General features: G+C 48.7%; 1 protein-coding gene across 1 annotated transcript in view; it reads left to right on the top strand.

Annotated features, from left to right (window-relative positions):
- The window catches only part of CFAP77 (cilia and flagella associated protein 77), a 137,700-nt gene that overhangs the window by 51,735 nt on the left and 58,729 nt on the right, over positions 1–27,236 (top strand). The window lies entirely within an intron of this gene.

Raw genomic sequence — 27,236 nt, 5'->3', positions numbered from 1 at the left:
AGGAAAAAGGAGATTGTTTACTTTGTCTTTATACACATCTGGTTGTTTGATTCCTAGAACAAGCAAGAATTACTTTATAGACTACCCATAATGTTTTCTAAAAAATCCCCCTATTTTGTCAAACCCTGCCCCTGGGTCCTAGGGCAGAACAGGCAACTTCTCTACCACTATTCCCGGCGCTTCGTGGGAGCTGTTAGTTTTTAGAAACAGGGTGAACTGGGTGAGGGCACAAGGCGACAAAACAAAAGATAAAAAACGTCAGTTCAAAATGAGGCATCAAATGGACTGGGCAGGAGGAAGAATCCTCACCAGAAACTTCAGAACATTCCCGTCTGAGAAATGAACCTATCTATGAAACAGAAACAGAATCACAGACACAGAGGACGGACTGGCGGTTGCCAAGGGAGAGGGGGTTGAGGGAGGGAGGGAGTGAGAGGTGGGGGTCAGCAGATGTAAGGTATCTATTATGTATAGAATGGATAAACAACAAGGTCCTACTGTACAGCGCAGAGAACTATATTCAATATCCTATGATAAACCATAATGGAAAAATATATATATAAAAAAGAATGTATATATATGTATAACTGAATCACTTTGCTGTACAGCAATAATTAACACAACATTGTAAATCAACTATACTTCAATAAAAAAAACCGTAGAATCGACTTTTACGTTAAAAAATAAAAAGAACATTCCCATCTGGCTTGATCTGTGGATATCTGATGTGAACGCCGTTTGAATTTGCAAAACCCACAAGTAAGGGGGTTGTAACTTAATTTACAAAGGGTTCTTGATTGCAGAATATCTAGGGGTGGGACCCAAATGTTTGCATTTTTTAATTGAAGTATAGTTGATTTACAGTTGCTTTACAGTGTTTCAGGTGTACAGCAAAGTGATTCAGTTATACATACATACATACACATATTATTTTTCAGATTCTTTTCCATTATAGGTTATCATAAGATATTGAATATAGTTCCCTATGCTATACGTAGGTCCTTGATTATCTATTTTATATATAGTAGTGTGTATCTGCTAAGCCCAAATTCCCAATTTATCCCTCCCCACCACTTTCCCCTTTGGTAACCATAAGTTTGTTTTCTATGTCTGCGAGGCTATAACTGTTTTGTAAATAAGTTCATTTGTATCATTTTAAAGATTCCCCATGTAAGTGATATCATATGGTGTTTGTCTTTCTCTGGCTGACACTGCCCCTCTGTTCCAGTTGAACTCTCAGCCAATGTGCACCAACCCAGGCAGCCCTTTTCAAAATGGAAGAACTGAAATAATTATGAAAAGCATCCTATTTTATTTTAATTTTCCCCTTCCCAAGATTTCCTCTCTTTCTCCAATCAGGTATAATGCCTAATAAGTACCAGTCTGTGCCACTTGCATCTCTGTAATGGAGCTGAGAAGCTTTCCAAGGAAAAAAACCACTCCCTTGTTAGAAAAAGGGTGGTGGGGAAAATCCACCACTTGCCTGGGTAGAAGGAGGTCTCTGTAAGCAGCCTGAGCGCACGCTAGGGCAGGGACACCAGCCACAAGAGGAGCTGGGGGACCAGCATGTGCAGTCACGGAGGTATTTTTCCTCCAAGTGCCTCCCAAAAGAAGACAAAAACAAGATAAAAATATCTTCCATTTCTCCCCTAATTTGTAGCTTTCTGGTGTTAGCAAGGCTTATAAGACACATGCTCCCAATTAGCTGCTCTTCTTAATTTAAATGCTTCATAAATTATCTCCTGCGCGTGTGGATTATCACTTCATAATGCGAGTTAGCATTTAAATAAATAGCTGTGGTGTAGAAAATTAGAGAGGTTTACTTCTGAGGCGCTGGCATAATGAAGGAAAATACCATGGTGGCTGAATAGGGGCAGGGGGAGGACGTGAAAGGACATATAGGCGTATCCGTGTTTCCCAGAAAATGAGAGTTATTTGCAAAGTCCGCTTACCCGTCGCCGGCGTCGACATTCTCTTGTATGAGGGTATTTCATTGGCTCCATCCTTTTTTTAAAACTTTTGATTTTGAAATAATTGTAGACTCATACGAAGTTGCAAAAACAGTACAGAGACGTCCCTAGTGCCCTTCACCCAGCTTCCCCCAGTGGTGACATCTTAAATAACTAATGAAATATCACCACCGGGAAATTGACGCTGGTTCCACCCACAGGCCTTATTCAAATTCCACCAGTTGCTCCATCTTTTTTTTTTTTTTTTTTGGCCGCGCTGTACAGCATGTGGGATCTTAGTTCCCCAACCAGGGATTGAACTTGTGCCCCCTGCAGTGGAAGCACTGGAAGTGCAGAGTCTTAACCACTGGACTGCCAAGTCCCAGCCATCATTTTTTTTAAAAGCGGGCATTTCAAAGACAGCTCAATGTGCAGTCCTTACGGTGATAACCGCTATCCTTTGGCGAGCACTTGCTAAGTGCTAAGCCTAATTCTGAGGCTTTGCAGTCAGTATCTTACCCAGTCATTACAGCGGCCCTAGGAGGTAAGGTCTTTTGTTATCCCCATTTTACAGATGAGGGAGCTGAGGTTCAGTGAGGATGCCCCTTATTCCAGGCCCCAAGCTGGTTAGCAATGGAGGTGGGATTAGAACCCAGGTCAAAATGATTGCAGAGCCCAAATGCCAACCCTCCCTTGGCACCTGGGTGGCGGCCACGGTGATGGGAGGGAGTGGAGCCCAGTTCCTTCCACCTCCGTGTTCTCTCTGCTTGATGTGTGCTGCCTCCCGGAAAGCAAAACCCTGACATCTGGCTGCTTATTCCTTCTTAAGAAAGAAACTTGGGCCATTTCCCAAGGAACTCAAATGCTTTGAGTGTTTGGTGAATGACCGTGGACATACAAGTAGGGTCGTAGGTGGTCTAATGGTCATGGGCTCTGGGCACTTTTGGCTTCATAAGCCCATTTTTTAAAAATCAAAAATTATATTTTACAAATAGGTACGTTTACTTTTTTCTTCTGCTTGGAAAAGAAATCAAAGTCCCATGAGCCCTGATCGCTGTGCCCCAGGACCTGATGAGTGAGTCAGCCTTGCATGTAAGACTCAGAGTTTCCAGGAAGCAGTTAACAGCACCTTCATGGGTTAGGAAAGTCATGGACCTTGAAGGATTTGGCCTTGGTGACTGTCACCCAAAACCCACCAGGAAATAATGCTGGACAACAGGCAGAATTTGGGGAAGTCCCATGAAATAATCTGGAGGTATGGCTACAAACCCAGCTCCCTGGAACTCTGGGGCAGGTAACAGAGCCCCAGAGCAGAAACTGCAGGGTCATTGGGAGTGTTCTGCCTGCCCAAAGTGTTCTCTGCCCCCTGAAGTGAGGCCCGCTCTCTTCTTTCTATCATTTTATGGGCCCCAAGTCAACGGCCACGCCCTCAAGTCCTGCACAGATTTTTAATTTTTTTGGCCGCACTGCGAAGCTTGCAGGATCTTAGTTCCCCAACCAGGGACTGAACCCAGGCCCTCGGCAGTGAAAGCACAGAGTCCTAACCACTGGACCCCCAGGGAATTCCCAAGTCCTGCATAGACTTCTTTTTTATTTTTTTTGCTTTGTTTTTTAACTCTTTATTATTTGACCATATCTTATTTTTTTAACATCTTTATTGGAGTATAATTGCTTTACAATGGTGTGTTAGTTTCTGCTTTATAACAAAGTGAATCAGGTATACATATACATATATCCCCATATCTCCTCCCTCTTGCGTCTCCCTCCCACCATCCCTATTCCACCCCTCTAGGTGGTCACAAAGCACCGAGCTGATCTCCCTGCCTGCACAGACTTCTAAAGTCACTTCTTGGAGTCTCATGTTTCTTCCACTTTGGGATATTTTTACATTGTGCTATAAACATAATCAGGAAGGTTGGTGATGGGAGACCCAGCCAGCCCCAGATTAGAGCTAACACAGCTATAATGGACTTTTTTTTTTTTTTTGCAGGAGCATTCTGTTTTAAGGGAGTATTATTTTTACTTGAAAGATATGTTGCAATGGACTGAATGTTTATGCGCCCCTCCCCAACTCATATGTTGAAACCTAATCCCCAAGATGATAGTATTAGGAGGTGGGGCCTTTGGGAGGTGATTAGATCATGAGGGAGGAGCCCTCACGTGTGGGATTAGTGCCCTTGTACAAGGGACCCCAGAGAGCTCCCTCGTCCCTTCCGTCATATGAAGACACAGAAAGAAGTTGGCCTTCTGAAACAAGAAACGTGTTCTCACCAGACATGGAATCTGCCAGTGCCTTGATCTTGGACTTCCTAGCCTCCAGAACTGTGAGAAATAGATGTCTGTTGTTTAAGCCACACAAGTGATGGCATTCTGTCATAGCAGCCCAAACGGACTATGACATATGTGGACCCCAGTCACTTGATAATGTGCCAGGGGGTCATTGCTCAAGTTAGAATGATTTCTGATGAGGATGACAACAGCCTTTGGCCCTCCTCTGAGGATGAACTGGAATTCCTACCTGGCTAGGGCCACCAGATTAGAATCTAGGATGTCCAGTTAAGTTTGAATTTCAGGTAACCAACGAATAATAAGAATGCCCTGTGCAATAATAAGTATGCCCCATGAAATATTTGGGGCATACGTATACCAAAAAAGTTACTCATTGTTTATCTGAAATTTGAATTTAGCTGGGTGTCCTGTGTTTTTTATTTGCTGAATCTGGTAGTGGAGCCCAGCACCTGAGCAGACCCCTTTCATGGCTCCTATGACCTGTCCCAGACCACCTGTTCCCTTCTTTCTGTCCCCCAGGAAATTACAAGTTTTCTTTGTGGTGGGGTGAGGGCAAGAATTTTGTGTCTTATTTAGCATCACCGGCAGTGAGCAATATGCCTGGCACTCGCCTGGCACTACATACTGTCTGCAAATATATGTTGAGTGGTAACACTCACCCAGGGAGGTGTCTGTGATGAGATGGACCAGTTACTTAGAAAGTTATTTGCAATACTCTTTTTTTTTTTTGCGGTACGCGGGCCTCTCACTGTTGTGGCCTCTCCCGTTGCAAAGCACAGACTCCAGACGCACAGGCTCAGCGGCCATGGCTCACGGGCCCAGCCGCTCCACGGCATGTGGGATCTTCCCGGACTGGGGCACGAACTCGTGTCCCCTGTGTCAGCAGGCGGACTCTCAACCACTATGCCACCAGGGAAGCCCCTGCAATACTCTTTACTGTAGAATGAAACCACCAAGCTGCAGCGTGGGTACCAAAGTGACCAGCCCTGGGCACCAATGTGACCAGCTCTGGGCGTCCTTACACCTGTTAGGTATGTAACAAAAATGGCCCCTTTTACTGAGTGTTTGGGAATCACAGGCACTGGGCAAAGTACTGGATGGAACCACATCAAAATGCCAGTGTTCTTCCGGTTTGGACCCACAAAGCCAGCCATTTGGGGGTTCTTCCTTGATGGGCATCATCTTCTCTGATTCTCATAACAACCCTTGGAGGCAGTTACGACTTGGCATCTCCTTTTTACACGTGGGGAGACTGAGGCAGACGGGGGTGAAGTCACTTGTTCAAGGTCGTTCCGCTGGTAACAGAGCTTGGGTTTCAGCCCAGGTAGCTAATCACGGCTCCCAAACCTGCCCATTGAACCACCAAACTGTATGCCCATGGGGATAACTTCCTGTATCCAGAGAGGGCTACTGCAGGCTAAACTAGATGTGTGAAAACCAAACAATCCATAGACATGTCCCAGGAGCCTTCCCTGGCGCTGGTGCACGGGTCCTAGTTGTGACGGGAGCTGGCACTGACCCTCTCGGATCTCTGGATCTGGACATCCTATTGATCACATCCACTCCTTCTCTGACAAACCCTAGTCTCTATCTCCTGCTCTGGAGACATGACCGGGGTGCCCTGCATGTGTCAAAAACTCTGTTGTAGAATTGGGATTTGTCTCTTGTAAGGAACTGCATTTATAAAAATCTTGCTTGCTTCCAAACAAAGTTTAACGTGCATTTTAAGATCGGTATCTTTTATTTAAGTAGGGGGTACGTGTGGTCCAGTGGAAGCTTTCCCCTGGACGACTGTGCTTTTCCTGGTCCCTGTTGGACAGTCAAACACTTAGGAAGGCCTTGTGCATTCATTCATTCATTCATTCACCCATTCTTCCATTCACTTAGACATGAAAATTACTGAACTATGACTCTGACTCCATTCATCCCAGGATGAAGCATGACTCCAGTGACATGGGATAAGTGTGGGGTTCACAGTGCATGAGGACACTGCTGGTTCCTATCACTCAAGGATGCCAGGGATCAAAGACCACCCTTGGAATGTTCTAAGCCCTTCGAAGCTCTTAACAAAGGGGCTTCTGAGAAAGTTCAGCCATTAGAACCAGAGGGAAGCCCACAGAGGAAACTGCCAGGGATGCGTATCAGGCGAAACACGAGTAGGGTTGTGGCAGCAGCTTTCTGTGCAGAGAACCTGTAGGGAATCACCGGGTTAGTGAAGCATGGGCGTGCAGGGATAAAGGATGGAAGCAGACAAAATGCATCCCCATCCCAGGGCAGGTTGGTAGGGGTATTCGAAATGCCCAGGGAAGTTTTGTCTGAAATAGTCAAAATTACATCTGACTACTTAAGCCTTTCCAACCAATCTGCTAATCATATTTCTTCAAATTTTATATCCCTGACCCTTGTAAAAGGATTGCATTGAAGACATGTTTTAAGCTGCATTTTAATAAGTCAATAAGAAAGCTCAAAATTATTTAAAGCTTCTTAAAGGGGATTATGTTTGATTTCTAAGGGGAATTCTGGGGTGTAGAATGGTAAAGATGCTTCATCCTTCTCTGATGGTTTTACATTTAGAAAGCACATCATTTTAGACAAAAACTTTTAACTATTTTATTGTTGGAAAGGGGGCGATTCAGTACAAGAAGACTTTTGCCACTGGCTGGCCGCATTAAGTGAACTTGAGGTCTTCAGCAGGGGAAGGAATTGCATTTTGAGCTTTCGAGAAAATATTGGGATCCTCCTTTGCAGTTTGTTCCCTGGCCTTTAAAAATCAGAGTTTTCTGGGAATTCCCTGGTGGTCCAGTGGCTGACACTCCATGCTTGCACTGCGGGGGGCCCAGGTTCAATTCCTGGTCAGGGAACTAAGATCACTAGAAAGCCTCGTGGCATGGCCACAAAAAAAAAAAAATCAGACTTTTCTGATATTCTGAAAAGGAAAGTCAGATTCTCCAGGTATCTGGGAGAGCCCAGCCTGGCTGTCATGTGTCACGGGGAATAGAAAATTCTAGGCCAGGGTGTACAGTTAATTTTTGCTCTAAGGTTGGTCTACAGTGGGAACATCACGGGCCCCCAGGCTGGTTTCAGTCTCCCTGCTGAGGGGATGCTGGCGGGGGTGGACGAGGCCCACGTTGGGGCTGAGCAGATAATCCTCTGAACTTCCTCAGTACTGGCCGGTCACGGGGGAAATTCAGGGGAGTTGGGCAAAAGGAGAAAGGATAGTTTAGGAGCAGGAAAAATACAGAAGCCATGTGAGATTCGGCTGGCAGCTCTCTCTACATTGACTCATCTTTGGAGATACTTGCGAGGGAAGAGCTCAAACGTCTCACCTTGGCACTGAGTCAGAGGGTCCTGACAGCTGCCCTGTTGGTTTAGATCTTGTCACTTCCACCCGGAGTGCAGAGCCAGACTCCTGGGGACCCCCACCAGCTGCCCTCCCTTGCGGTCTCTGCTGTACTCACCACCTGTCGGACTCTCCTAAACAGCGGTACTGATCACCCCACCCGCCCTTGACTCACAACCATCCATTACTCCCTAAAGAAGACAGCCTGGCCCCCATACTCATCTTTCCCCTGGGTGGCTGGATCATTTTCTGCTGACGTTGTTTCTTTTATTTTTTTCAATTAATTTTTATTGGAGTATAGTTGATTTCCAATGTTGTGTTAGTTACAGGTGTACAGCAACGTGAATCAGTTATACATATACATATACCCACTCTTTTTTAGATTCTTTTCCCGTATAGGTCATTACAGAGTATTGAGTAGAGTTCCCTGTGCTATACAGCAGGTCCTTATTAGTTATCTATTTTATATATAACAGTGTGTACATGTCATCCCAATCTCCCAATTTATCCCTCCCCCTCCCCTTCCCCCCTGGTAACCATGTTTGTTTTCTACATCTGTGACTCTATTTCTGTTTTGTAGATAAGTTCATTTGTACCATTTTTTTTTAGGTTCCACATATAAGTGATTACTGAGTGAAGTAAGTCAGACAAAGGCAAATATCATATATCGCTTATATGTGCTCTTGTTTCTGTTCGTGCTTTTGTGCCATCTTGGCACACGTTGTGAAAAGCTGCCCTGTATCTCTCTGTCCAACGTTCCAAGTCCTTCTCCAACGCTGCCCTTTCCAAGAGGTCTGCCCCGAGCCTGGCGGTCAGAGGAGCCTGCTCCCTCCTGGGAATCCCCATGGCTGTTATACTTCCCTTATGACACTCCTGCCAATCTCCTCTGTGCCCAGGGATTCTGCATCTGTCTTTTCCTCTGCTTGGTCCCAGGGGTCGCCAGGAACGCCACTCACGTGTCACTGCCAGAAAAATCCAACTCACCCCTCACCTGCTACGTCACAGACCAAGTGATCTGAGAAATCTTCCCCAAACGACCTCCCCTGGGGGAGAGAGTGGTGAGCTTCTTTCAGCTTCTGGGCCCCCGGAACTTGGCTTATCTATCTGGTCAAGCGCTGGCGTCTGATCTCCTGTCTCCTCATGAGCTGTAGTCAGGGACTTATACATGAGGTCAGTTCCATGAGATGGGGTCTGGCTCATCCTTTTTTATTTTTTTAATTGAAGTATAGTTGATTTACAATGTTGTGTTAATTTCTGCTGTACAGCAAAGTGATTCATATATATATATATTTTTTAATATTCTTTTCCATTATGGTTTATTATAAGATATTGAATATAGTTCCTTGTGCTCTACAGTAAGACCTTGTTGTTTATCCATTCTATATATAAAAAGCTTACATTTGCTGACCCCAACCTCCCACTCCATCCCTCCCCAAACCCCCCCAAACCCCCTCTCTTGGCAACCACAAGTCTGTTCTCTATGTCTGTGAGTCTGTTTCTGTTTTGTAGCTAGGTTCATTTGTGTCATATTTTAGATTCCACATATAACTGATGTCATATGGCATTTGTCTTTCTCTTTCTGACTTACTTCACTTAGTATGATAATCTCTAGGTCCATTCATGTTGCTGCAAATGGCATTATTTCATTCCTTTTTATGGCTGAGTAATATTCCATTGTATATACGTACCACATCTTCTTTATCTATTCATCTGTTGATGAACATTTAGGTTGTTTCTATGTCTTGGCTATTGTGAATAGTGCTGCTATGAACACTGGGGTGCATGTATCTTTTCAAATTATAGTTTTGTCTGGATATATGCCCAGGAGTAGGATTGCTGGATCATATGGTAATTTTATTTTTAGTTTTCTGAGGAACCTCCATACCATTCTCCATAGTGGCTGCACCAACTTACATTCCCACCAACAGTGTAGGAAGGTTCCCTTTTCTCCACACCCTCTCCAGCATTTGTTATTTGTAGACTTTTTAATGATGGCCATTCTGACCGGTATGAGGTGGTACCTCATTGTATCAATAGTTTTTTTTTTTTTTTTTTGTATCAATAGTTTTGATTTGCATTGGGTCTGGCTCATCTTGACACCGAGGTGATTCCCATGACATGCAGTTTGCTCAAGGCTGGGCAATGATAGTGTCCCCACTGTGCTAGTCAGCGTGGATGGCTGGATGGCGTTGCTGTGTCATGTCGTTAACAGGATATGTCCACAAACGATATGTCCAAGTCCTAACCCCCGGTGCGGGTGAATGTGACCTTATTTGGAAATAGGGTTTTTGCAGATGTAATCAATTTAAGGATCTCAAGATGATACCCTAGTGGATTTAGGGTGAACCCCAAATCCAATAACTGGTGTCCTTATAAGAAAAAGAAAAGAGAGGTTTGAGACACAGACATAGGGGTGAGAGGCCAGGTGAAAATGGATGCAGAGATTAGAGTGATACACCCACAAGCCAAGGAATGCAAGGCTTGCCAACAGCCCCCTAGAGCTGGGAGAGAGGCATGGAACACATCCTCCCTGAGAGCCTCCAGAAGGAACCAACCCTGCTGACATCTTGATTTTGGACTTCCGGCTTCCAGGACTGAGCAAAAGCAAACTTTTGCTGTTTTTAAGTCACCAAGTTTGTAGCTATTTGTTGTGGCAGCCACAGGAAACTAATACAGAGGAGATGTTCAGCGCAAGAGAGAGGACTTCCTGACCTGTCTGTGCTGTGACACTGACTTCCTCAGGCCTCGGGCAGCTGGAGCCATGAACAGGCTCTTCCATTTACCTCGGTGCCTCCTATCAAGCTGATGGTTTTCTCTGTGCTCCAGGATAGTAAAAAGGCTGTAGGAGATCATACAGGCACCAGCCAGGGGGGCCCAGAGTCAGGTACCCCTGGTCTCCCAGTCCTGCCTCTGGCAATTAGCTGGGTGACCCTGGACATGCAGGTAGCCTTGCTGAGCATTAATCTGTAAAACTGGGATAAGAGGAGCCCTGCTTCATAGGTTACGATGAGAATTCATTCATTCATTCACCATTCAACAAAGATTTATTGAATACCTACTATGTGCCAAGAATTATTCTAGGCACTGGAGACAGAGCAGTGAACAACATAACAAAAAAACGATCCCTACCCCATGAAGCTCACATGTTAGGGAGGAGAGAAAGATGATGATCAAAATTCAGCAGAAAAACACAGAGGTGGTGATAAGTGCTTTGCAGAAGCACAAAGCAAGCGAGGGGATGAGGAGAGGCTGGGTGCAGTTTAAATAAAAAGTCAGGTCAGGAAGAGTCAAGGGGTCATTGGGTGTCAAACACTGAGCCCTGACTAAGACAGCAGGCACATAGGAATTGCTCAACACATAGTAGCTGTTTGTACTTGTCCTATCAGCTCAGGCTGCTATAACAAATTATCTCAGACTGGGAGGCTTAAACGACATTTATTTCTTGCAGTTCTGGGGCCCTGCAGGGTTGGGTTCTTGGTTTACAGACAGCCAACTCTCTGGCCTCTTCATATAAGGGCACTAATCCCATTCGTGAGGGCTCCACCCTCATGACCTCATCACCTTCCAAAGTCCCCACCTCCTAACACCATCACACTGGGGATTAAGTTTCAATGTAACGGATTTGTGGGAGAGAACATAAATATTCAGCCCATAATGATACTCAGGACCAGGACTGGAAGGAGTTCCTGCTCTCCCTTTGCTATTTCTAGCTGCAGGATGCTCTGTGCATCCTTCTGCCCCTCAGTCATTTCAGGACCCTCCTCCTGGCTCCCTCTCTTGGGCATTCTGAAGGCCAAGGCAGGCATGGGGTGGAGTGAGGAGAGGACGGCTGAACTCACCAGGCTGCAGACTCAGACGGGCAGCCTGGGAGCGGGCACACTGGGTCAGAGCCAGTGGGCGTAAAGGAGGGGTCGCTGTGATGGCTGAGCCAGGGGTGGGGGGGTGGGGGGTGGGGGAGCTGCCACAGCCACCTGCTCCTTCATGCATCCAGTTGTTCCCGCTGGGAATATGAAAAAGCCCCAAAATTTGCAATTTCTTTGAAAACAAAGAGAGCTAAGCGGGGAGGCCCGTAGAGTTAGTGTGAGGAAAGGGGATTTGTTTTCTCCCTTTTCATCTACCCAACCTAACCAGTCTCACAGCTTTGCTGCTTCCACTGGGGCAGCTGGGAAGATGGGTATCAGCCAATGTACAGTAAAGGGTTAACTCAGCAGGTCTGCATTGTCCACACGCTGCACATTCTGAGAAAGGGCTGGCCTTGGCTTCTGGGAGGTAAACCTCTGACCTCTAAGCCTTGGGAATGTCCTGCCTGATTAGAGTGTCTAGTTTCCCTGGGGGTCTAGGCCATGCCAGTTGGCCCATACTAACAATGCGATTGATGGCAGGGATGCGGGGGAGCAGGTGTGGGTTGGGCCACATAGTATCAGCTCAGCCTCTGGAGGGGCTGGAGACTAAGGTCAACCACATGAGGGATCAGCCACATCTATGCGACCAACTCCCAGTAAAACCAGGGACACCAGGCTCGGGTGAGCTTCCCGGGTTGGCAATATCCTGTGCATATTGTCACACGTCCCTGACATCAGAAGTAAACCCTCTCCACTGGGAGAGGACAGCTGGTCTCTCCTGGACCCTGCCTCAGGCACCTCTTCCCCTTACTGATTTTAGTCTAGATCCTTCTGCTGTAATACACCACAGCCATGAGTATAGTGTCTTTTATGAGTTCTGTGGGTCCTTCTGGTGAATTGTTGAACCTGAAGATGACCTTGTGAACCCATGAATGCCACCCAAGCATTTGGCCTCTGCTTATCCCTGAAGTCTCTATATGAGACTGAGGGGCTTGTGCCAGCATCTCCGTGTGGGGGGCAAGATGTGTGTTGCAATCCTCTGTGGGCCAAAGAGAACCCACCCGGTCAGATGGTTGAGCCTGTGATCGGCTGAAGAGGTGGGCACTCCAGCCTCAAGCCTTCAGACAGATAGCAGCCAGGGAAACGCAGGCGGATATCTGGTCTACCTCACAGGTTGCGCCGCAGGGTCAGTTTTCCCCGTTGCTCTGTCAGTGCCGACGGCACTGGGTGTGTGTTCAACCCTCCAGACTTCAGAAGGTGCACCCTCAGAGAACAGCAGTGGATTCCTCTATAAGCAAAACCCCATTGGCCTTTATTACTTTGAGCAAAGTAAAATTTGCTCCTGAATAAGCAAGAGCTCCCTGACAGCTCTGTCGATGCGAGGTGTCCTATTTGAAAAGATATGAGAGGCAAGGGACAAGAAATGGGAGGCTCCTCCAAGGCAGGTGGGGCCTGGCAAGGGGTCGAGGTGACAAGGAGAGGACTAATAATCTAATGAAGAAGAGGGCTGGGCCCTTTAAGACCAAAGTGATGGAGTTCATTTGCATTTAGATCTCCTCAGCTCCCTCTTTCCATCTAGAGACAAATCCTCACAAAAGGCTGCTTAATTAGACCAAATTAGATTTCCGGTCAGCAGCTTGTCATTCATTACAAAATGCTGTTCTTTTCCATTTTGGTAATTATGGGCTAGTCTATACCAGTTTGTAAGCATTCACTCCAGCCGTTGAGTATGACTAGTATTCCTGATTTTGTGCAGAGAAGAGGAAGATTATTCAGTTGCACCAAATGTGTCTATTTTATAAGTTGAATAGACAATCATCACTGGAGTCTTTTACAATAGTGGATATTCTCACTCTTAATTCTTTAATGATTAATTGGAGGAGCAGCACAGAGCTTGTTAATTTCCAAGACTAAAAGCTAAGTACAAACAGACTTCACATGTAGCAATTACGCCATATATTTAAAATCTTTACCTGAGTTATGCAGCCCTATTCCATCTGAGAAGCCGCCCATGAAATCATGCATAGCACAGCCCCTCGTCCTGAGCCCTTAATATTGCTCAGCTGTCTTTTGCACCGAACGTCTCTGGGGGAGCTCAGACCTTCTCTCCCATGGTTCATTCCCCCTGCCAACCACGGAGCCTTGGTATTTCCCGTTTTCAGTTGTATGTAGACAAGGGTGGGTGGGTGTACAGGAGGGCCTTGGAGGACAGGGCTTGGTTTGGCCGATCCAAGGTCTTCATCATCCCATTCTCCAAATCCTTTCCATCCATTGTACACGGTGCAGCTCAGCATCTAGAGGATCTCCTACAAACCCGGGAAGAGGCCTCAAAGTGGCTGGGGGGTTGTGCCGGAGAAGCCATGGATGGAGTTCCATCCCAGGGCAGCACAGTTGGCTTTGCTTTGGTCATTCTGGTTGAGTGCAGGTGGGCAGGTCACCAGGCTCAGATGCTGCTGATGGAGGTGGCACAGGTAGCATCAACTCTCTCTAATAATAATCACCACCCAATCCTACCACAGATATTTCGTGAGGCCTGTTATGCGCGGGGCACTGAATGGTCTCTCCTCTCACCAGGCCTGTGAACTGGGTGGTGGTTGACGGATGAGCTGACAAATGGGAGAGCTGACACTGACACCCAGACCAGGCCGACCATGACCCTAAAGCTTTCCCACTGTGCTGCTCTGCGTCCTTGAACCAAAGACTCGGATGACCTGGATCCAACTCACGTGGATCCAGACATGCTCCAGAAAAAGAATGGCAGAGCCGGAGGGGCCCAGAGATCAACTAGCTCTGCTCCCTCATTTTACAGACGGGAACACCGAGGCCAGAGAAGAGGAGAGGGAGCCTCCTCCAGGCTGCCCTCCTGGATTGATCCTCCCCTTTAGCCTCCCATCTCCCAACCCTCCTGGTTGCTGCCCACCTGTCATAGTCACAAGGCAGGAAACTGTCAGTTCTGCTGCTCCCACTGAGTCCAGAAACTCCTACCTTCCTGTGGGCTCAGAGCAGACCAGGCTGGCCTTTTCCACTTTTTGCCCTTGTAGCTCAACTTCCTGGAGAGTTTAGCCCAAACAAGCAGATTTTCAGCCCATTTTGCATACCCCTTAATATTACACTGGCATCTGGCCATTGATAAGATACAGCCCCGTGGTCATAAGACCCCCAAGCCACTGCTGACCTTTGAGATCTCAGATGCAGAGACTCTCTGGCCTGCTCTGAGCAGCATCACCTGCGTGCCTGAGCCCCTCTCTGGTCCCCCTCTCCCCAGAGTTCCCCTGCCCTCCTCCCCTTCTGGATGGTGGCCCCCTTGCCCATAAGCCCCCGGACAGTCTCACAAGCCCTCTTCCCTCTTACACTCCTGTCCAAGTGCCACCAACAGAGCTCGTGGTTAATGCCTCCCACGGTCATGTCTTTTTCCTCCCTCCGCAGCTAGATTATCATCCGTCTCTGAAAGCTCCAAGGTACCAAGCACAGTGTACTTTGCCCCGTACGTGGCTGCCGCCACCTCTGCCATATAAAAGAAGGATTGCTTAAGGCCCGGCCTCACTGTCCTATAAAACGGCAACCCAGAACCCACCAGGAGACAACCCCGAGGCTGCAGAGACAGGGGAGAGGTAGGACCCTGTTCTGCAGCGGCCCAGCTTTGTGCTGGAATCCGCAGCCGTCCTTATCAACCGGCTTCATTTGAGAGCCCCTTCCTCCCCTCCTGCGATCTGCTGTGCTAACAGGTCAGCTGCCACTTTGTGTTAAACTCCTTCTCACTTATTACAATACCAGTTTTTTATTGACATGGAAATAAAACTTACAATCAATGAGATATTATGAAATATACATCAAAACAAAAGTCACTAGAGCTGGCGTTTTCATCTGTTCTCGGGAAGGAACAAGGGTTTATCGGGGTGAAAAAACACTGAACATTTTTCTTCCCTATTACATGATGCGATTTTCAATGAATCTATAAAGAAAATGAAAACATAAATAGAGTAACCAAACAGAATGAACCCTGCAGCTGTCAAAACTTAAAACAGTTCCATTTTCCTTTGATTTCTGTTTTAAGTTTTGAAATGTACATAGATCATTCTCTGATTGTTCTCTTTCTTTTTCTTTCTTTTTTTTTTTTTTTTTTTTTTCTTTTTGGTAGGGAGCCTCTTTCTTAAATCTGATTCCTCTATGGCCCACTGGCTTTGAGCCTTGGTAGCTGAACTGACCAAATGACCAAATGAATCCGCCATTTATTTCTTATGCCATCAGCCCTACCTCTGTAGAGGGGACCTCTTATTCTATTCCTTCTCCACGGTCTGGAAACGTACCCCTTCCCTTGTTGGTGCCACACGGGAGAAGGAGGGCAAAGGAGGAGCCCTTCCCAGCTGGTGGGCACCTGCTGCGTGCTCGACACCTCACCTCGGTCATCTCTTCTAAATCTTGTCATTACACCCTGGGGTGGGGTTGGTTATCGCCATTTCACGAATGAAGAGGAACTGAGACTCAGAGAGGTGAGGAAGGATCAGAGCCTGGATTCTGTTCCCATCTGTCTACACCGGGTGGAAGCGGAGAGGACCTCTGAGACGGCCTACTTGAGTGATTTCATAGTTTTCTTAAAATCGAAGAACGCTTTCTTCCAAAGAAGTCTGACACGGAGACCCCCATAAATAAAGGGTGTCTCCCAGCGGCCGTCTGGCCGACTCAGGATGCGGGCTTTGTGTTCCGGGAGGCTGTCCTTTGCATCCACCTGAGGTTCTCTGAGCTCCACTCTGATCTCCTCCATGGTCCCGGGGACAGGAAACGCAGGGCCTAGGGAGGAGAGGAGAAACCGGCCATGAGCATCCAGGTCTCTGGACCCGCAGGCCAGGGCTTCTTCTCCCCCTTCCCCCAACAGCAGCCTTCCAGAAGTGAGGCCACACCACACAAAGGAGGGACAGAATGGGAAACGGAGTCCATCCGGTTTCACTGGTCCTCGGGTTTCAAACAAATATTCGTGAAGCTCTAAGACGCCTCTAAAAGACACCTGCACCAGCTTCTGCCGTACGGACCATCAGAGCAACACGATCGGGGCGGGAAATGGTCCCGCAGCCCCGCAATCCACCTCCACCGGGTCTCATCTCCTTGAAGCTGAGCAACGTCTTCCAACCACGTTGTCCCAAGCGAGACAGCAGCCACTTCATTTGCATTTCTTTCCTCTCCCATCCCGAAGAGAGAGAGAGGAGTTTCCTAAATTGCTCGGATGGGAGGCATGGCATACCTCTCCTGTGGACGTATTCATTTTTCTTTTTATTGAGGCAAAATTTACATAAAATTAACTATTAAACTTTTTTTTTTTTTTTTTTTTTTTTTTTTTTTGCAGTACGCGGGCCTCTCAGTGTTGTGGCCTCTCCCAGGCTCAGCGGCCATGGCTCATGGGCCCAGCTGCTCCGCGGCATGTGGGATCTTCCCAGACCAGGGCACAAACCCGCGTCCCCTGCATCGGCAGGCGGACTCTCAACCACTGCGCCACCAGGGAAGCCCTCAACTGTTAGCCATTTTTTCAATGTATGTTTCGGTGGCATTTAGCACCTCTACAATGCTGTGCACTCACCCTCTCTATTTCATTCCAAGACATGCTCATCACCCCAGAAGGAAATCTCGCAGCCACTAAGCAGTCGCTGCCATTCTCCCCTCCCCCCATTCCTTGGCAATCACTATCTGCTTTCTGTCTCTGTGGATTTAACTATTCTGGACATTTCATGTAAGTGGAATCACACATTATGTGGCCTCTGTCATCTGGCTTCTCTCCCTTAGCGTATGTTTTCAAGGTTCATGCATGTGTGAGGACTTCATTGCTTTTTATGGCTGACTAATATTCTACCGTATATGGATAGACCACATTTTTTCCATTAACCAGCTGCTGGACATCTGGGTGGTTTCCACCTTTTGGCCCTTGTGAAAAATGCTGCTGTAAACATGCATGTACACATATTAGTTTGAACACCAGTTTTCAGTTCCTTTGGGTTTATATCTAGGAGCAGAATTTCTGGGTCACACAGTACTTTGACGTTTAAGTTTTCGAGGAGCCATCAATTTTATAGCTAGTTCTCTGTTCACACAAATGGAGACAGAGTCGCTGATAGTTCCCCCCAGTGGACAGGCTAATGACATCCACCGGCTAGTATGACTGTTTCTCATTGAGAACTTCCCAGGCCCTCTGCTGAGAACTCCCCCTGCATCACGAAATGCTCCAACAACCCTCCGAGCTGGGTACCCCCATTCTACCTATTTTATAGGTGAGGAAACTGGGGATCAGAGGTTCAGCAGCTTGTTCAAGGTCACACAGAGTTGAGAAGCCAGAATTCCAACCTGGGCATTTGGCCCCAAACTTGTGTTTGTACACATCAAACTGTAAAGTCCCGGTAAGTTGCCAAATGATTTCTGTTTGGAGCTGGAGTGGGATGAACCGTAGGCAGGCAGCAGCCAATCTGCAATTAGCCAATAAAGCTGCTAATTATGCCCGGCTCAGACTGTTAGGAAACTGAGTCTACCTTCTTTAAGCACGCCCCAGCTGTGCGTTCCCAGAGCTGGGGGCTGGGGGCTGGGATTAAACCCCACACAGTGGGTAACGCACGAAACAGGCGAGTGACACTGAGCAAAGCATTACCCCGGTGATTTCTCTCCATCAGGGCGTTTAGCTTTATCCCTTGTGTGTTCAGAAAATGGCCAGTCTTGCCCATAACAGCTCCATTTACTGGGCATCCTCTCCGGATCCACTCTGGTGCCGAGATCATCTTGTTTACTCATCTCAGCCACAGACCTAAGATGTTGTGCTGTTTCCCCCGTTTTACAGATCAGGAACTTGGGGCCCAGATAGGTTGAGTGACTGTTTCAAGATCACGCAGGTGTAATTGACAGAGCCCATGTGGATCCTGACGTCCCAATTCGAGAGCCATACTTGTAAGAAGGAGTCCATCCTCATCACCTCCCAACAGCGGAGGTACCATCTCTTTTAGGGGCTTCTGCTGTTACCCAGGAGGAAGTTTCTGGGAGTTCCTTTCCCAGGACAGTGAGCTACCTCTTGAGAGTGGCTTGGGTCTGTTCATAATCAGGTGAGCCCTAGCCACTTTTCATTGCTTTCTTTTTTTTTGCGGTACGCGAGCCTCTCACTGTTGTGGCCTCTCCCGTTGTGGAGCACAGGCTCCAGACGCGCAGGCTCAGCGGCCATGGCTCACGGGCCCAGCCGCTCCGCGGCATGTGGGATCTTCCCGGACCGGGTCACGAACCCGCGTCCCCTGCATCGGCAGGCGGACTCCCAACCACTGCGCCACCAGGGAAGCCCCCATTGCTTTTTTAAAAGAAAAAAAAATCCAGATCATGGTGTTTGTTCCTTCCAACCTCTCATGTTTGCCTTTTTCGAAAGGCTGTGCGTTTCCCCTCATTCACCTAAACCTGCGGTTGAGTTACTGGCCCCCTGAGGCCGCGGGCTCAGAGCGAGGCATCCGCGCACTTTGCTGCCCGCTGCCTTCTCGGAGTGTAATCAAACATCAAGCTAAGTAGCAAATAAATCTCTCGATCTCATAAGCTGCACAGCGAGATCATGTAAATGCAAATGAAGGAGCGGGTTTCAAGCTGTCGAGGGGGAGGGGAGAGAACGCCGGGGCCCTGTCACCGTGACTGCCTCACGCGGCAAGGGCCATACATCAGCTGCAGTAGCGGTTCTGGCAGCACCGAGGGAGCCAGGGCTGCCCCGGGGAGGACGGAAAAGCCAGGCAGGTGGCAAAACACAGGCAGCCCTGGGTCGTGGGGACCAGGCAGGGGCCGGCCGAGTGGTGTGCCGGGCAGGCGCAGTGGGGCCCGGAGAAGTGTCTGCACTGCCTGGGGCTCCCCTTGTCCTGAGCTGGTGAGCTGGTCTAGTAATACCGACAGTGACAGCAGTAACGGAGGCCACTGGATACTGGGCTCCAATCCTTGGCCTGGGGAGGATTTACAGGTGAGGAAAGGGGACCAGACGATTCAAGTGACTTGCCCAAGGTCACACAGGAAGTGGCAGAGCGAGGTCTCAGCTCTGAGACATTAACAGGCTAGTTTCTGGTATCCTCCTGCTGGACCTGCGGCTCTCCCCTCCCCTCCCTTTCCTCCCCTGACCCAGCGGCAGCCAGCTCAGCCCCCATTATAAACTTGATGACGTAGAAGAAGAACCTTAACTTTGGCCCTTGGCAGGAATATAGGAAATAGAAACTTTGGCTTTAACTCTGCCTTTTGACTTTTTTAATTAGAAAAGTAAAAATCTCAGTACCCATCACCTGCGCCCCCCCCCCCCACCCTGCCCCTGCCCAAAGGCTGCACCTCCAAGGACACATCCTCACACAGTCACTTACGTTGTTATGTTTCCTTCTGGTATTTTTTCAATGAATTTTTTCTACATGGTTGTAACAATAGTGTATGTAAATTTTTGAATCCTGCTGATTTTTTTTTCACTTAACGTTATTTTATATGCCTTTGATCATATATGGATGTGGTCTTCTGGTGTATGGCTTTTCAGTATCATTATGCGATGTTCAACTGCCACTCACACAATGCACATCGTTCAAAGAATCCGGCTTCTGAGACAACGCCGGAGTCCTTTGATGCATAATGCACCTTATTTCACATGATTGTTTATCTGACGTTCTCATTATGGAAATAAATAAATATCCTCTATGCTAATCGTGATCACAATTTGCATTTATATTGTGCTTTTCATTCGAGGGTCTTAAGTTGTTTTATAATAATGAACTCCCCCTCCATGAGCGAGATGGGACATGTGTGCAATGTGCGTGCGTGGGCAGAGCCGTATACAGATATTTATTTAATAACCACCAGGCAATAACTGTGGGATTTCATGGAACTACGCTTTAATAGGATGTGGGAAAGCGAGCGGAGGCTTCTCAACTGTCGAGCAAACATACATTTAGTTTAGACTCTGGACGAGAGGGTTAAGTGAGCTACACTCTTCTGTGGCTGCCAGGAGGTGGGAGTGCTTCCTTCATGGGGCTTAGTCCTCATACATGAACACCTAAGATTGGTCTAGAGCCCAGGCATCACGCTCCCAGACAGATCTAAAACCCATCTTGGAAATGACCACCAGCTCGTTTGTCCAGAGTGAGATCCAGTTCAGACCGTCCAAGAAACCAAGCCAGTTAATTTCACCCATTTTCACCTCTTTGGTGGGAAATGGGGGCAAGTTAAGACTTTTTAAAAGTATATGAGGTGGGAAATCATTAGATCGGAGTTGCAGGGTTGGGTCACTTGTTCTGAAGTTGTCCCAGGAAAATGGGCTTTGGCGCGGCTCTGGGGATAGGGGTCCTCCTTCCTGGGTCTCAGGTGACTTTAGTGGGAAACGCCACTGGTACTTGCCTCTGGAAAGCCCCAGCGGTCCTGATGCTGGTGACGGGCTGCTCCAAGAGGACTTCCGGGCCAGGGGCTGCCTGCCCGACCCAGTTCCCACTGCAGGTTTCCAAGGCTTGTTCCTCGATGTTGGGTAGTGGAGGGAGCTGCCGTGCAGAAGGAGCCCAGAGAATCCCAGGACCCCCTGGGACAGGGAGCGAGATGGTTTTAATTAGAGCTGAGAGACGGGAAATAAGGCAGCGAGGGATGACATCTTAATGAGGTTTAATGAAGCTGTCTGCTGATGGGGACAGCTGTCACCCAGAGCTGTATGCTAGCCAAGCCACTTTGTGACAGAGGAAACTCAGAAAAAGGCACAATCTGAAAGCAGCTGAGAAGGGCGGGGTGGCCAGGCTCAGAGCTGGGGTTTTTCTCCTGCGTTGGCCTCTTGATTCTAACACCTCAACAACAAGGGACTCCAGCTAGTAGGCCAGATTTGAATAGCTTCCAATATCTCACAATTCCCCTTTGTGCAAAGCTCAGGTATGCCTCTGAAAAGACCTTGAGGATGTGCACGAGGTGTCTTAGAATTCAGCCATAAGAAACAGGGAGGGCTTACATTTGGGGGCTGAAAGGGATCCACCATCCCATCCCTTTCTGAGACTCAATTTCCCCCTGTCTCGTGGTGACCACGTGGCCTCCGTTATAGAGATGTTGTGAGGGGCCACTGTAGGTGAGCACAGAGCTATGAGGTCAGAGGGCTGGGTTTAACACCAGCTCTTCCATTTACTACCTGGGTGCCTTTGGGCAAGTGTGAACCTCTTTAAGTTTCAGTTTTCCCAACCGTCAAGTGGGAAAACAACCTCCCAGTGAGGTTGGCAGAGTTCGGGGTGAAGCAAGAAACGCTCTCAGGACATAGTAAGTGCTCAATAAAAGTGTTTGCTAAATGAGGTCACGGGGCGTAGCAGCCTTGCACGAAGGAGGTGCCCAATTAATGTTCACTCTCTTCCTCGTTTCTTTCTTTACTTCTGTAGTAAAGAGAACAAGGTGGTTCCCAGGGATCCCTGGGCAGGGAGGGTGCTCTCAGCCTTCACACGACCCCAAAACTGTGCCATCTGCCCCAGGAACTTTGGACATTCCAGCTGAGAGCCACCTCTCATCCTATTGTGGGCTGGAGGGGCAGGCTACCCGTGGGACTCAGGTGGCCAATCAAAGCTGAGATTTGTGGCCACATCTCATCAGTTTCACAGCCAGTTTGCTTGCATCTAGAAGTTCAGGGTCAGAAGCTCCTCTGAGCACCTGTTTATCAGTCCTTAGCTGGTCCCTGAGTTGCCCAGAGACGTGTAGTTTCCTCTGCCAGGCAGCTATTCTCTGTAGGCTTCTGGAAAGCCCCTCTGGACAAGCTGGGGAGGGAAGCCCAGGGTCGGTGCCGGGCCCTCCCACCTCTGGCTGGATCCTCTCTGCTGCTTCCAGGGAGCCCCTGGGAGAACCCTCAGCACTCCTGTTCTCACTGGCTGTCCCCCTGGGATCTTCCTCAGGTTGGCTCTCTCCCCAAAATGCCAATCCAAGATCTGGATCTTCTCTCCTTTCCAGCCCTGACCCAGGCATGACTCAGCTGTCCCGTGTCTAGGTCACTGAAATGACAGCTCTTCCCATAATGCACAGTCTGTACATCAAACGGCCTCCTGTCGCTGGGGCTCTCCTGGGCAGAAGGCTACTTACGTCCTCTGTGGGTGTGGAGGGCACCGTGCGAACAAGTCAGATGCACCTGTTCTGCGTGAGCAAAATCCAGTCTGCAGAGCTAAAGTCCGCGCACAGGACAAAACAATGGAGAGTCCCGGGCAGTTGCGGCTACGCGCCAAGAGGCAGCGAAAACTGCGTGGAGTCAGATGTGGGTTCAAGTCCACCCTTGGCCACTCATTAGCTGGGAGGCTTTGGGCAAACAAGCCCCTACAGCTGTCTGGACCTCCCTTTCCCACCCGAAAACCCGTGTAGTTTCCAGGGCTGCTTTATGCGTTAGTGGTACCCTGGGGGGCAGTGAAGCGCCCCTGTGGAGCCTGGCCCACGGTCGCCATGATTACGGTGTTGCTGTGGTCGGTGGTGGCGGCACCAGGGCGGGGTCAGTCGGCTTATCTCATCGGGCAGCTGAGCTGGTAATGGGTGAATACACTGCTCCTCTAGGGCGTTCACATGTTAACGCAGGGACTCTGAGACACACGGCCCAAACCTAAAGGATCAAACTACCAAGGGTGGAATTTCAAGCATGACGGTAATGTCAGGACTCCACCGCTCTTGTGACACGTGGCCGCCTTGCAGACGGATGCGCTCTGAGGGAGGGCGGGGGGGGGGGGCAGGACCGCGGGGTGTGAGGGGCACCCACATCAGGTCGGGAAACAGGACCAGTGCCCCCGAAGACTCCTTGTGCTGCTTGCAGCCACCGTCCCCACCCCCATGGTACCCACCCTCCCGACTTCCGAAACCAGACATTAGTCATGCTGTGTTTGAACGTCACTGGCATGGAGCAGTGCCTGCCTTGTGTGTCCAGCTCCTTCTGTCCCACATTTGTGTGAGAACCACCCAGGTGGTTGTGTAGAGCTGTTCTCTCACTCCCGGTGCCATTGAGCAGTTCCTAACCTATTGGCATTTGGGGCCAGATGACTCTTTGTTGTTGGCAGTGGGGCCTGTCTAGTGCATTGTGGGATGTTTCGCAGCATCCCTGGCCTCCACCCACTGGAGGGAGGGTAGTACTGCCTCCTAGCTGTGACAACCAAAAACGTCTCCAGACACGGGCAAATGTCCTCGGTGGGGGCGGGGGGGCCACAATTGCCCCCAGTTGAGAACCACCCCTATAGAGTGTTCTATTGAATGAATATGTCACCATTTTTTTTTTTAATCCACGTGGGATGGCTATTTGGGTAGTTTCCGGTGCTTGGCTATCACAAACTGAGCTGCTACGAGCATTCTCAGACATCCCTTTGGGTGGACTTGGGCACTCATTTCTGCTGGGTGTCCAGGAGGGAATTGTTGGGTTATCAGTAAGCATATGTTTAGCTTTCATAGATACTGCCAAATGGTTTTCCGCAGTGGTTGTACCAATTTACATTCCCACCAAGAGCATGAGTGTTCCGGTTCATGTCTTTACCAATATCATCAAGTTTTTTATTTTGTACTTCTCAGAGGTTGAGCACCTTGACATATGGGTCCTGGCCACTTGGACATCCCCTTAATAAAGCGCCTATTCAAGTCTTTTGCTCTTTCTATTCAAGTCTTTCTATAGGATCGTCTGCCTTTTTCTTATTGATTTGTAGCAGCTCTTTATATATGATGAATAACAGCCCTTTGTCAGATATATGTATTGCAAATACCTTCTCTCATTCTATAGACTCACACATTTTTAGAGCTAGAGGCAGTCTGTGTTCTCCTATCAAACCCTCTGGTGGCCTTGGTTGTCATTACTTGTTCAGTTTGTCCTTTTAGCAAGATAAGGAATTTCATAAGGGCAGGGGGCAGTATGTGTCTGCTTTGTTCACCTTAGAACTCCTGGCACAGAGCTTGGTGCAGAGGAGATACAAAATAAATATTTGTGCAGCGAACGAATGAGCGACTTTCCCATTGGGATGACCTTTGCAGCCCGAGGCTTCAGTATTTCTGGCCGTCGTTGCTTCCTAGGCAACCCTCACTAAAAAGCGTGGAGATTGAGGCACCCGCCTGCTTCCGTGCCTCCTTCACCACCAGGCCCCGCCCAGTGGCAGCCGCTGAGTCTGTCGTTCCTCTGCGAGCTGGACTTCTGCCCACCTGCACCTGCCAGAGGGAGGCGGGGCCTCTCCCGGAGAAGTCACATTTTAATTAGCTTCCCTTGCCGTCACCTCACCGGAGAGGCCAGATCATTTTCATGAACAAATGAGGAGTCAGGGCTTTGCCTGCAGCTCAGAGTGAATCACACGGAAGGAAGTGCAAACAAAGCACCCAGCCAGGGCCCCTACCTGAACCCCAGAACTCTCAGCTCTCGAGGGAGGTGAAGGCCTGGGATCTGGGATGAGAAGGAAGAGGGAGAAAAAGGATGAGGCAGTGTGTAGGAAAGAGCTGCCAGAGTCTCCAAGGAGGCAGTTCATTCATTCATTCACTCATTCAGCCCCTCTTCACTAGCATCTGTTCTCTGCTGATCTCTTTGGAAAAGAGGGGTGAGAATAAAAACTATGTGGCATGTGGGGAATCTCTGTACCTTCTGCTCAATTTTGCAGTGAACTTTACATTGCTCTAAAAATAAAGTCTATTTTACTTATATATTTATTTGTATTTTTAGCTGTGTTGGGTCTTCGTTTCTGTGCGAGGGCTTTCTCTAGTTGTGGCGAGCGGGGGCCACTCCTCATTGCGGTGCGCGGGCCTCTCACTGTCGTGGCCTCTCTTGTTGCGGAGCACAGGCTCCAGACACGCAGGCTCAGTAGTTGTGGCTCACGGGCCCAGTTGCTCCGTGGCATGCAGGATCCTCCCAGACCAGGGCTCGAACCCGCGTCCCCTGCGTCGGCAGGCAGACTCTCAACCACTGTGCCACCAGGGAAGCCCTAAAGTCTATTTTTAAAATAATTAACCTTAAAAGGAAGGAAGGGAAAAAGGAAGGAAGGAAGGGAGAAAGAAAGAAAGAAAGAGAGGAAGGAAGGAAGGAAAGGAAGGATGGAAGGAAGGAAGAAGGAAAGAAAGACTTAGCAGACAGTCTACCGAGGGATACAGACATTAAACTGATCATCACACAATTAATGACTTAATCACACTACCTTGTAATCTTTAATGGCTTTACTGAGATGTAATTCACATACTATACAATTCACCCATTTAAAGTATAGGATCCAATGGCTTTCAGCATATACACAGGATTGTGGAACCAGCACCACAAGCAATTTTAGAACATTTTCATTACCCCCAAAGAAGCCTTATACCCCTTAACCATCACGCCTCAATCATTCCATTCCCCTCTCCATCTCAGCCATGGGCAACCACTAATCCACTTTCTGTTTCTATGGATTTGCCTATTCGGGACATTTCTTGTAAATGAAATCATACAATATGTGGTCCTTTGTGACTGGCTTCTTCACTGAGCACCATTTTGTAACGGCCAGTCCATGCTGAAGCAGGTTCTACTGCGTAATTTTGAAAGTGCCCTAAAGGTGGAGCTCAGGGCCCTATGGTGCCATAGACAAGGAAGTTTGCCTGTACTGAGGGCAACCCGGGAGGGCTTCCCAAAGGAAGTGGTTTTTAATCTCAGGCATTTATAGAACGCCTGTTATGTGCCACCAGGAAAAAGAAGTCAATAGAAGCCATTAGAAGGCTGTGTAGGATATTATATTCCAGGCAGGCTGGCCCGGCATGTGCATTCCTGGAAACTGAGAAGATCATTTCAGTTCTAAGCCCCAAATGAATAGAATGGATAGTAAGTGTTACCAGACCCAGATGAGGGAGAGGCCACAGTGAGCCCCAGGGGTCCAGAGAGCTTGAAGAATAAGAACCAGAAAGGGGAGGGGCAGGCCAGGAGCAAAAGAGGCCGGGACTCCGGCAGACCCTTCAGGGGTGGGGAGTGCTCTATTGTGCCTAACTCTCAGGACCACGTGGAGTACCCAGGAAGGCAAAGCTGCAGAGGTGGATAGGGTTGGAGGGTGCGGGGCCCAGACTGCCAGCCCAAGGGAGGGGTTTCCCCCAAGACAGTGATGAGCCATTATGGGTGGTCCCGCATCATCCAACTCTAAACGCCCAGGTCTCCGGGAGCCAGAGAAAAGGGGAGAGAGATTGATGGGAAAAGGAGAAAGGGTGAGCCCGGAGCCACCAGACTCTCTGGACAGGCTTTGGTGAGGCCAGAGCCAGGAATGTCCTGGGAGATGTAACACCCTGCAACTGGGAGCCCACTGCCTGGGGCCCATGGGGGTGGGAGGAGCAGCTGCACCCACCCAGCTCAGTAAGGTCCATGGTCCCCAGGGGCCTGATGGTACCGGGAGCGTCACACACCTGGCTGGTATCTCTTTAGCAGGCGGATTTGAATGTGGGCTGGAGACACAGCCTGGGTTCAAATCTCAGCTCTGCCACTTCTTGTCCCATGTGGCCTCGTGCAACCTGTCTTGACCTCTCTGTGCCTCAGCTTCCCCATCTGAGACATGGGGGCAGTGATGGGCTGCCTCAAAGGGCAGCTGTGAGGACTAAGGAGGAGAGGCATATGAAGAACCCAGTGTTGTGTCTGGAGCACAGACCTCAGCGGGTGTCCGTTGATGAAGAGCAACGATCTAAGCACCGTACAGGACAGGACCTCTGAGCTCAGGGAGCTGCTAGTCTAAAGAGAGGCAGTGCAGCATCATGCTTAAGAGCTTCACCCCGAAGCCAAACACAACTGCATTTGACATCCAGCCCCAGCCTTTAGGAGCCATGGATCGTGACCCCGCCACTCTGGGTCTCAGCTTCCCCACCTGTACAATGGGGGAAATGATGTGGTTGATCATAGAGCAATTT

This window comes from Pseudorca crassidens, chromosome 7 (assembly GCF_039906515.1).
Source record: "Pseudorca crassidens isolate mPseCra1 chromosome 7, mPseCra1.hap1, whole genome shotgun sequence".
Lineage (NCBI taxonomy): Eukaryota > Metazoa > Chordata > Mammalia > Artiodactyla > Delphinidae > Pseudorca > Pseudorca crassidens.
Note: the sequence above shows the minus strand (reverse complement) of the source record. Positions and strands in the feature narration are given on the sequence as shown.